We start from the raw sequence: 11,258 nt of genomic DNA, 5'->3' as shown, positions 1-11,258 counted from the left end.
AGGAACCGTTATCTTGTTCAACATATGTCCTGTAAATTAGTAATCAACACCATCTTCTTCTTCCTTAAGCTCAATGAAGATTAAAGCTAAAAAATGGCTTGTCGTCTACATTAGGCTTAAAAAATAATCCCAAAGTCAAGTAGTAAATTAGTAGTCCAGATCCTAATCTACATTCAAGCTTTCTTCTTTTTTCCAAGAAGTAAATAAACAAAAAAAATGGCTTCAAATTTATGCAATGAACAAGAAGGAAAAAAAGAAGCAGATGAATCTTAAATTAGAATTAAACAGGGAAAAAAGAAAAAAAAAGAATGAAAACAGTTCCACAAGAATAATCAAAATAAGTGTTCAAATTAATCCAAGAACTTCAGAAATAGATCAAAGAACTAAACCAACAATATTCTAAAACCAAAAAAGATAAAAACCAAATCAAAGTAAAAAAAAAAAAAACAAAGCAAAGCCACAACATCGGAGGAATAAGTCGTACGAACAACGTCCACGGCATTAAAGAGTTAAAACGATGGCTTCGGGCAGTGAAGTGTTATGAGTCAAAATGTTAGCAGGAAGGAATTAGTTAAAATAGTTTAATTAAAACAAGCCAAAGTACTATGGACCTTTTCCTGCTATTGGAAAGGTAGGAGCAGTGGCTTATACTCTGCAACTTCCGCTAAATTCTCGGATCCACCCTACGTTTCATGTTTCTCAATTGAAGAAACACATTGGTTCGACCCCAACTCAAGCTCTTTTACCTCTGGTGGATGATCATGGTGCTTTGCCTAAGGAACCAGTCTGGATTTTAGACAGAAGAATAGTCAAGAGAGGAAACCAAGCTATGACTGAAGTGTTAGTCGAATGGGTTAATTCGTTTCCGGAGGATGCGACATGGGAACCACTTACTGCAATTCAATCCAAATTTTCTCAATTTTATCCTTGAGGTCAAGAATGTGTTTGTGGGAGGGAATATTGTTACGAGTCAAAATGTTAGCAGGAAGGAATTAGTTAAAATAGTTAAATTAAAACGGAGAGTTTTGGGAATTAGTAGAACGATGCGTTTTGCAAATAACTGAAATGTGCCACGTCTGGTTTTGTTATTTCCTTTTAAATTGCATGTGCTGCATGGGAGGCAGTTATCGAAAATCAAAAGAAATATTTCAGTATTCTCTCATCTTTTCTAAAATTTTCCCCGCTTTTCTCCATCTTTTCTTTCTTCGATTTCTGACGTTTATCATAAAGTCGCACGAATTGCAATGGAGTCGTGTGAATGATCTAAGGCTTGGGGCAAAGGAGTCGTGCAAATGGCAACGGTGTGAAACAGTGTTGCGCAGGTGGGACAACTGGTGTGCGACTATGTTTGGCAAGTCAGACGATCTAAGTCTTGGTGATGAACACCGGTGGTGGTAGGGTGTTCAGACGGTTAACTAAACCAAAATAGTATTAACCAAATTAATTGAACTTTTTAATTCTTTAACTGTTAACTGAACTGAAATATTTCGGTTAATTTCGTCGATTAACCGAATTAACTGAAATTTATCTATTTTTGTTTTTTTAGTTAAACAGTTATAAAAACATATTAAAAAAATAAATTGATAATGTTCATTTGACCAAATTAATTAAATTAAAACTACATATAATTTATATTATTAATTATTAAGTTTGGTTAATTTGGTTAATTACCCGATTTCGAACCGAATTAATCGATAATCGAACTTCCAAACAATCAATGACCGACCTTCGATCAAATTAGAGCAGTTAACCGACTGATTAACCAAGTTAGATCGGTTCGACTAGTTAATTCAGTTTTAACCAAAATTTGAACACCCCTAGTGGTGAGGGACGGGTTTAGAGGGGAATTGATGTTTTTCTTTTAATTTTTTTGCCAAAATATATTTTTTATTTGAAAAAAATGAATTTTAAGAAATTTATTTTGTGGAAGTTAAAGACATATGGCATGAATTAATTGGTTGAATTTTTTTAATCAGTGTTAAGAAATTGGACTAAAAACTATAACGGAGAAATACTTTAGGTATCAAATTGAAAAAAAAGTTTGTACCAAAGTGAGAAAATAGTATACTTGAGAGCCAAATCATGAATTAATCATTATTTATTTAATGGTAACATATTCAAAATTATTTGGTTAAAATATGTTATTAGTCCATGTATTTCTATAGAATTTTGATTTAGCTCCTATATTTTAAAAGTTAAAATCTAATCCTTTTACTTTTTCAAATTGAAAATCGTAATCCAATCATTATCGCTTTTGGTAGTTTCTATCGAACAACCTAATTAATATGTCAAGTTGATAAATTTTGACAAAAAATATTAACAAAGTTAATGGTTGGAGTGGGAATTTTAAATTAGAAAATGTTATGGTTGAATCTAGAGAAATTACATTAGTTGGTTTAAAAACTCAGAAATTTAAATCTAGTTTTAGAAATCGTAAGTCCTGAAAATATTATTTTCGACAAAACACTTACAAGTTATTTATGAAATCACGCGTAGATTTTTTTTATTTCACGGAAAAATGCTTAATTTGATACTTAGATTTGCAACAGAAATTTTAGAGTAGTTGATTCGAAAATCGTGATCTCGATAAGTGAAAATGTATAGCTTGCCAATTGGGCATATTCTGAAACATTCGTTATTAATTTTCGTAAAACTCATTTGAAATTTGTAGCGGAAAATCCTTAGCTTGTTTAATTTTTGTAAACCAAACATTTATTTTTAATTAACAAAAATCATATGGAAATCTTTAATTGAAAAATAAAAATCACCCTAAAAACCAAAACCAAGACCAAAATTAAATTCGAAAATTAAACAAAAAACCAAAAGTCTAGAAAAGTTCAATTATTAACAAGTCAAACCATTTATGCGAGAAAGCCAATCCGAGTTCCTAAACACCGCCCAATCTTAACCCTATCAATTACCTGAAATGATGAAATGAAGCGGGGTGAGCTATAAGCTTTGTAACTAAACTTAAACAAAAACACAAATAGCACAATAAACAACTCAAAATGTCACAGAGAATTTCACCAAACTCGAATTACAAACTTTGTGCATGCATGATAATGTCGGTGCAATATTTTTAGAAAACAGAATGAAAAATTTTCAAAAAACTTCCTACCCAACTCCGCTACACACCATATTAAAGTTCCTCAGGACTCATCCAACCAAAAACACACTAATAGATAATTGTGGACAATGCCACCAGAGTTGCAGTTAAACTCTCAGATCATATATATATATATATATGGTCAAGCCACTATATTTGCAGTCAAGCTGCCAGAACAGAATTGTGTGATTAAACCACCAGATAGTGCAGATCATTAAACTGCCAGAATCCCTCCTTACCATATTGACCTAACCCCATGCAATGTGACATGACATGCATATACAAAATCAGAATGAAAAGCATGTAAGACATGCAGTTGTACAATAACTGAAATCAAAAGGCGTGGAATTCCACGCTTTTGCATAATAGATATATCGCAAAATCAAAAGCAAACCAGTTCTCCATAATGTCACATGCATGGTCATATAGCAGATTCAGAGATATGCAAATTAACATAATCAGACATCATATATAAACATAATAAAATAGACACATGCCATCAGAATTATCAGTATATCATTCACGCACACATATATATTTATCAGTATATCATTCACGCACACATATATATCACATACCTTCTCAACATTACTTACGGCATCATACTATTGGATATCATGTTTTCAAGTCCTATTTACACAATATGGAACCTATGGAGTGGCTAAATAAGCATCATAGATAAATACGACCCTAAGTGAAATTTCTAAAAAATGGCCCCACATGTCTGTGTGGCCTACACGGCCCAACTGACCACGCCCATGTGCCCCACACGGCCTAAGTAGCCCAAATTGTGGTCCACATGGCAATATGGCATCGATAGTAGGTTTTTCGACATTGCATCATTCGCTATATTTCGAGTTTTCCGCTACACACCTTACTGATTTCTGAAGCAATCCCACCAATGAGAAATCTAGTACCCTACACAATAGCGGCAGGTCCAAAATCCTTAGTTTCCCAATGAAAAATCGTTTGCTTCTCGATCTCCTCCTAACAATAACAAACAATTAAACCAAAAATTTACTTCCTAATCTCAATAACGGTATGACACAACAAAATGAAACCTTACCGAACTTCCTCAAACGCGCAAAGGACACCACGAAATAAAAGCGTCAATGAACAATCAAAAGGTACACAACGAAAAAAGGAAATCTTTGAAAGAAAATCATAGAATTATGAAAAAAGGTTTTTTTTTCTCTTTTTTTTTCATTATTGTATCAAATGAGAGAAAATGGGAAAAGTGGAACGGCCAAGAGGGAAAGTGAGAGAGAGAAATTTTTGGAAAAATTATCTTAGAAATAAAATAAAATAAAAATAAAATTTAAACAAAAGAAATCCTATCGAAGCTGATTTTCTGACCACTTATTATATTTTCTAGAGTTCCAATTTAACACAATCTCTAACACATAGACGACACAAGCAAGAAATGAGCAAAAATATTCTTATTTGCACGCACAAGGATCTAAACATACGACCAAAGGGTAAATTGAAGCCTTACCATTAAACCAGTAAGCTCATTCTTATCATCAATTGAGCGAAAATTATTTTTAAACCAAACTTTCAAGGATAGGGGTTAAGACAAAAATAATAAAAATTCAAGGGAAATGATTCAAACCCAAAACCTTACACACACAACCCCAACACCTATCCACTGAACCGAATTAACTCACTTAACAAAATTTTCACAACTTTAATTCAAAAATAGAACATGACCACTCTTGGTTTCACTAACCCGATTTTCGAGATGTGATAAAATCTCAAATTTTTATAAGAACTAACTCCATATTTTAACCAATTTTTTTTATAGTAAAGCTTATAATATATATATTTATTTATAAAGGTGACTATGGATCAAATTTGAGATAGTGTAAATCAATACGTCGTTTCAACTAAGTCTTTTGTCATGTTAAAATTGTCTAAATTATAAAAAAAAGTTTATGGATTATTTTTTGTTTTGATAACTTAACTACAAAAAGTTACAATTTGGTCATTGAACTATTCAAAAGTTTTCATTTAAGTCACCAAACTATTTAGAAGTTTTTATTTAAGTCACTGGGTTGTTGATTTAAAAAAAAAAGTTTCACCAGCGAGCTCCAAGTGACTATTGGATTATCGGTGCTGTCGATCAGTAATCATCGACGAGTAGAAGAACATATCTTAGATCCAACTCAATCTAATAGCCAGTGTCGAAGATCGAAGAAAAAACTGTTTGAATTTTGATTCTCATATTCGTGACGTCTAAAGTTGTTTCATATAAAAAGAAATTGAATTGTAGAAGAGAATGTGAAAGAGAGCTGTTGATTGATGCAGGTCATGTAGATAGAGAAAGCTATACAACATCCACTTTAATAGTTCGATTACTTAAATGAAAACTTTTGAATATTTCAGTGACAAAATTGTAACTTTTTTTAGTTAAGTGATCAAAACAAAAATTTATTCATAATATAATAATTAATGATGTTGTTTAGAAGAAGAAAACTAAAAATGATCCGAGCGAGTTGAGGAAAATTCTTACAATGGGATCTCCAAAGTTATCAAAGTTATAATAGTTTGTGTACTAGAGTAATGTTGTTTTGTGAAAAAGAAAATTATGTGTATTTATATTCTAATTATGAAGACTAAATATTAATTATCTTTTAATATTTATTTGCTAAAATTAAAACTCTAAACATGTAATTTAAGTAATTTACATTTGCATAAGAAAATAGGTTGACATAATTTTAAAGAATTGATTAAGAAAATATTACCACAAACAAATGTTTTCATAATACATGATAAAAAATAAATCTTTAATAATTGAATAATAACTCATTATAGAAAAATTGTTAAACTAATTATATAAAATAGAATAATATTTTAAAATAATTATGTATGTTAAAATTAATTAATATTATCTTAACAATTTATGTTATTTATGTCATTCATATTTATTGCTCTACATTTCATTTTAGGGTACCATAATTATTTAACAAATTATGTAATTTATATATTTACAAATTGTAATTTACATTTGCATAAGAATAAAGATATGATAAAATGACTAATAGTAAAAATGTAATGGTTTTTTTTTTACAAAATCAAACTTAATTTTAAATTAATTTTAAGAAAGAATTCATTAAAAGCAAAACTTACTATAAACAATTATTTTCATATTTAATAATTATTCCTTAAATTAAGAGATATAATTGAAGTTTACATATTAAACCATTAATACATAAATTATATTGTCCAAGTTTTTTGGTTAAATTCTATTATTAGTCTTTATACTTTGCAAAAGTTGTTGATTTAGTCTCTATACTTTATTTGACCAATTTTAGTCATTTTACTTTTCGAATTGGTCAAATTTAGTCATATACTTTTCAAATTTTGAAATTTTAGTCTTGACCTAGACAGTAGAAGTTAAATTTGTTTGATTAAATTCAATTACTAGTTTTGTACTATGTGTACAATTGTAAATTTTGTCCATATTATCAAACTAGATCATTCTATGTCCTTATACTTTTCAAATTGTAAAGTTTTAGTCTTGACACAAATGACAATAATTAACCCATTAACTAGATTTTTAGTGAGAAAGATATGAAAATAATAAGCTAGCATGGCATTAGATATATGATAATATGTTTGGCGTATCAGATTTTGGAATAACAAAATCTAACTTAATGAATTCAACAGTTATCATGTCACATCCCAAAATTCGGCTTAGTAGTTCGGGTTAGTGAATCAAGATTTGTCGATTTGGGTCCATGATTAGTTCTAAAAATTAGAGCCAAAATTAGGTTCGAAAATTCAAATTTTAGTAACCGGAAAACATTGCCTCATTTCAAATTCTAATAGAAATTGCTCTCCGCATTTGCTTTTTCTTTCCTTTTCCCTCTTTCTTGCACCATATTTTCACCTTTGTGTTAGCGAGTCTTTTTCTTGTAACGAATCGCCCCGTTTATTCATTTCTATCGGTATTTAGATTTGTCGCCAATAGCATCTGTTATATTTGCCAAAGGTTGGTAAGTACACTTCGTTTTAATGATTAGATCTCATATTTCCGTAATATCACTATCTGACATTAATCTTTTGGTTCGATTAATCAATTTTTTTTGATCTTGCCAAATCTTTGATACCAATCATTAGTTGTGTGCATTTACCATTAAAGGATCGAATTTAGATGAACCGGGTCAGAACTGATCATAAGGATTGTTGATCGGACTCGTGGTGAAAGGTAAGTGTTCTTTACCAAGTGAATCGCACTGCAGCAAAACAGGCTTTTAGCAGCGTTTTTTAGGCCTATAGCGACACTTTTTAGCGGCGCTTTCACAAGCACCACAAAAAACGCTGTTATAGACAACGCCGCTACAGAACATAACCTTTAGCGGTGCTTTTATAAAAAATGCCGCTAAATAAAATAACCTTTAGCAACGCTTTATCCACAAACGCCGCTAAAGAACATAACCTTTAGCGACGCTTTTATCACAAACGCCACTAAAATTCATGACCTTTAACAACACTTTTATCACAAACGCCGCTAAAAGTACAATTCTTTAGCAACGTTTATGAAAAATGCCACAAACTTTGGCAAATTTGTAACATTCAATTTTCCTGTAGCATGATTTAATTTTCATTGATTTAATTTTTTCACTGACTTATCAAACAAGGTCTTACTGTATAAAACAATGTCTTTAAATTTCTTTTTTCAATTCCAAATAAAAAATTTCATTTACAGAAACATAAAAACTTTAAAAACAGTAAATAATGTCCAACCAGAATTTGAGTTATGAGAACTATAATTTACACCGGAGGAGGTTTGTCCACCAGAAGTAGAATTCCATCCCTTATTCTCCTGTTTAAACTCCTGATAATATCCATTCTTCTCGCTATCGTCTTGTTGCCAGTTACCATCATTTTTCCAGTTCAAGCCATATTTAGTGTACTCCTCAACCTTCTGTGAAGCTATTTCCATGACTCCTTTCATGATGCCCCAAGTCTTCTGGCCAATTTCACTCGTCTTTGCAATGACAACACCAACCGTTTCATTAACCCTGGCATCATAGCCACCCTCCTTAACCTGCAAATGTGGCAGCATCATATTCCTGCCTTGTGTATCTACTTCTAGAAACCGAAGCCCGTGTACATATAGCAACAAAAAGATCAACACCATCAAGCTATAACCATAACATCAAGAAGTTAGCCCAAAATTAACCCAGGTAATCCCAAAGCAAGAGTCACAATATGACCCAATAGACCGTCAAAAATTCCAATCAATAAAAGGAGTTGATATCTTGTACTACTTTTGTATAAATTAAGATTTCAACAATAACTTCTCCACAATAATATCCAGGATACCTAATAATGACATAATCAATTTCATTCTTTTAATTAAGAAAGGATTCTCAATTTCATAAATCTAGCGAGCAAATCTTCCTTCACAATTTTTATCATTAAATATTTATATTTCTATATGCTATTTTATCTTTTAATCTTATTTATGTTACATTTTAAATGCAATTACTTCACCTTCTATCATAAAATTACAACCCAATAGACCTCTCTTTCAAAGATTCCAATATGTAAAAGGAATTGATATATTGTACTACTTTGGTATAACTTATCATTTAAACACTAACTTCTCCCATAATTATATCCAAGCTACCTAGTAACGTCATAGTTCAATCAATATCATTCTTATTAATAATATTTTACATTTCTATATGTTATTTTATCTTTTAATCTATTTATGTTACTTTTTAAAATGCAATTATGCCTTTTGTTCAACTGATTTTTTCTATATCTTATACCATAAAATTGTAACCAAAAACTTAAAAACATGTTATTTTGCAGCAGCTATATTCTATAATAGCAAAGCAATAAGAAATATGAATAATAAATTATATGAAAAGAGAAGAAATATAAAGAACAATTTATACAATTCTAATAAGTTCTTATATTTTTCCATGGAACTGTCATAATCAAGCAGCCTAGTGGTTTAATAAATAAAGAATATTGCATTCCAGCTATCCAGCAAGTTAAAGGAGCATCTTTGACCCTAACAGTGCCTTTGGAAACTTTAATTTGCAGAAAAAGGTAAATTAATAAGAAACGAAAAATAGGTGAAATAGAGTGAAAGTTATCTTTAGTTTGGAAATTAAACAAGATACTACGAGAGCAATAAAGTGAAATTAAACATTTAAACTGTTGTTGACAAACTTTAACCCATTGATTGAGGGGCATAGTTGAAGTCAAAGAATTTAACTTGGAAGAGAAACTTGCAGCTACAATTTCCTCTTTTTTCCCCTTTTGTTCTACTCTCTTTTCTTTCTCTCCTAGTTTGGTTATAGAAACAAAAATAAATAAATAATTAAGGATTTTGATTATATTTACATAATTTTATTCAATATGGTACATTTTTTATACAAAACCGAAACTACTCATAAACTCCCTCACCCTTCAATCAAAAAATAAAATGAGCATATGTGCAAACCCACATTCTCCTTGTTAATTGCCAACTAAGCTAAGGCTCAATCCGCTATTCAATATAGTATATTTAAACATTAGGTCGGGGCCTAATTATGGAGCAAATAAGGATTGTGATTGTTCATCATGCATCTTGTGTAAAATCATATAGTCTAAAACAATTTATCAAATAACCGTATAAAGATAAACCATGACAACACATCTAAAAGAAGCTTTAACATCCAAATATCAATAAAAAAGGATTCAACATCAGAGAATATCATCACTAATCAATGTAAGATATCGACATGCAATACAATAATCATAATTAAAATTCCCAAAAATACCTTGGAGGTGAACTCCTTCGTCCCTGCTTGGACAACATTTGCAGCGGATGCAGCTACCAAAGATAACCTCCCAATCCCCTGCACCAAACACAAATAAGCCAATAAGTAATTTTTATCACCAACTAAAAAGGTGGGGGAGAACAACTCAACTAAGGAGAACAACAAAAATAAAGAAAAAATCTCTTAACCTGAGAAACAACAGAGAACAATCACCCTGAGAACTATTATTAATCTTTTGAGTAGGCATGGAAGTCGATCCAAACCGAACATATTTCCCTCCTTGAGAAGGTGGTAAACCTTCAGGCCTGGATTCGGACACCATGAGGCCATCTCTCGTCTTCTTCTTCCTCTTGCGAACAGTTTTCAGGTTTCTTAGACGGCTCGGATTCAGTAGAAGAAGCCGGTGCCGGCGAAGGACCGGCGGCGGTTTCTTCTTCAATGGGATTTTCCCTGGCTTCAGTACTAATAGAATCAACGGCCATTGGAGAAACAGATGAAGACCCAGACAAAGAATCGGGAACCAATGGCAAAACTCGACGGAACCCATCAACATGCTCATGAGAAACTATAGATTCTGAAGGAGGTAGATCAGCTGTCATTAGGGTTTGACGAAAAGATGTTTGGACTTCCATATTTTGGAAGATTGGGAAAAAAAAAGAGTTTGATGGTTTCTGAGAGAAGCAAAAGAAGAGATTCAAAATCAGGAAAAAAAATGAAAATAGAAGAGGGAAAACTTGGAGGAGGGAAAGTGGGAAAAAGGGATTTTTTATAAAACCATTTTCTAAAGGGGGTTTTGAAATGGGAGGGAAAACTAAGCAGCGATTAATGGGAGGGAAAATTTCTGGGAAATCTGATTTAGGGAAGAAAATGAAATTTCGACATTTAAGTCAAATCTGATTTGGGTAGAGGTGAGCAAAATTCGATTCGACTCGAAAAAATTGAAAAAAATTCGAATTTCGAGTTAAACGAATCGAGTTATTCGAATCAACTCGAATTTTTTTTTCAAATTTCGAGTTCGAATCGAATTGAGTTTTCGAATACGAATAATTCGAATATCAAACTATAATATTTTACATTTTTACCCCAAACTCACAAACCTTTTTACTTTTCCCTCAAAACTTTTACTCCTTCCTACTTTCCCCCCAAAACTTTTACTCCCCTCCCCTCCCCTCCCAACCCCCCAATCTACCCAAAATCCATTTCCCACCAAAATTTTACTCTCCCATTTATTTTTCTCAAAATTTTACTCCAAAACCCTCAAAATCTTTTATTTTCCCCAAAATTTTTACTCCTCCCACTTTTCCCTAAAATTTTATTCCTTCCCATCCCACCTCCCATTTATCCCAAACCCTCCCCTCTAATTTTTT

General features: G+C 31.5%; 1 pseudogene; it reads right to left on the bottom strand.

The window, feature by feature from the left end:
• Positions 1-7,756: 7,756 nt before the first annotated feature.
• Positions 7,757-10,722, bottom strand: LOC105791176 (probable ADP-ribosylation factor GTPase-activating protein AGD6; annotated as a pseudogene).
• Positions 10,723-11,258: the final 536 nt, after the last annotated feature.

This window comes from Gossypium raimondii, chromosome 8, assembly GCF_025698545.1.
Source record: "Gossypium raimondii isolate GPD5lz chromosome 8, ASM2569854v1, whole genome shotgun sequence".
NCBI classification, from domain to species: domain Eukaryota; kingdom Viridiplantae; phylum Streptophyta; class Magnoliopsida; order Malvales; family Malvaceae; genus Gossypium; species Gossypium raimondii.
The sequence above is the reverse complement of the archived record's forward strand: the minus strand, read 5'-3'. Positions and strand labels throughout refer to the sequence as shown.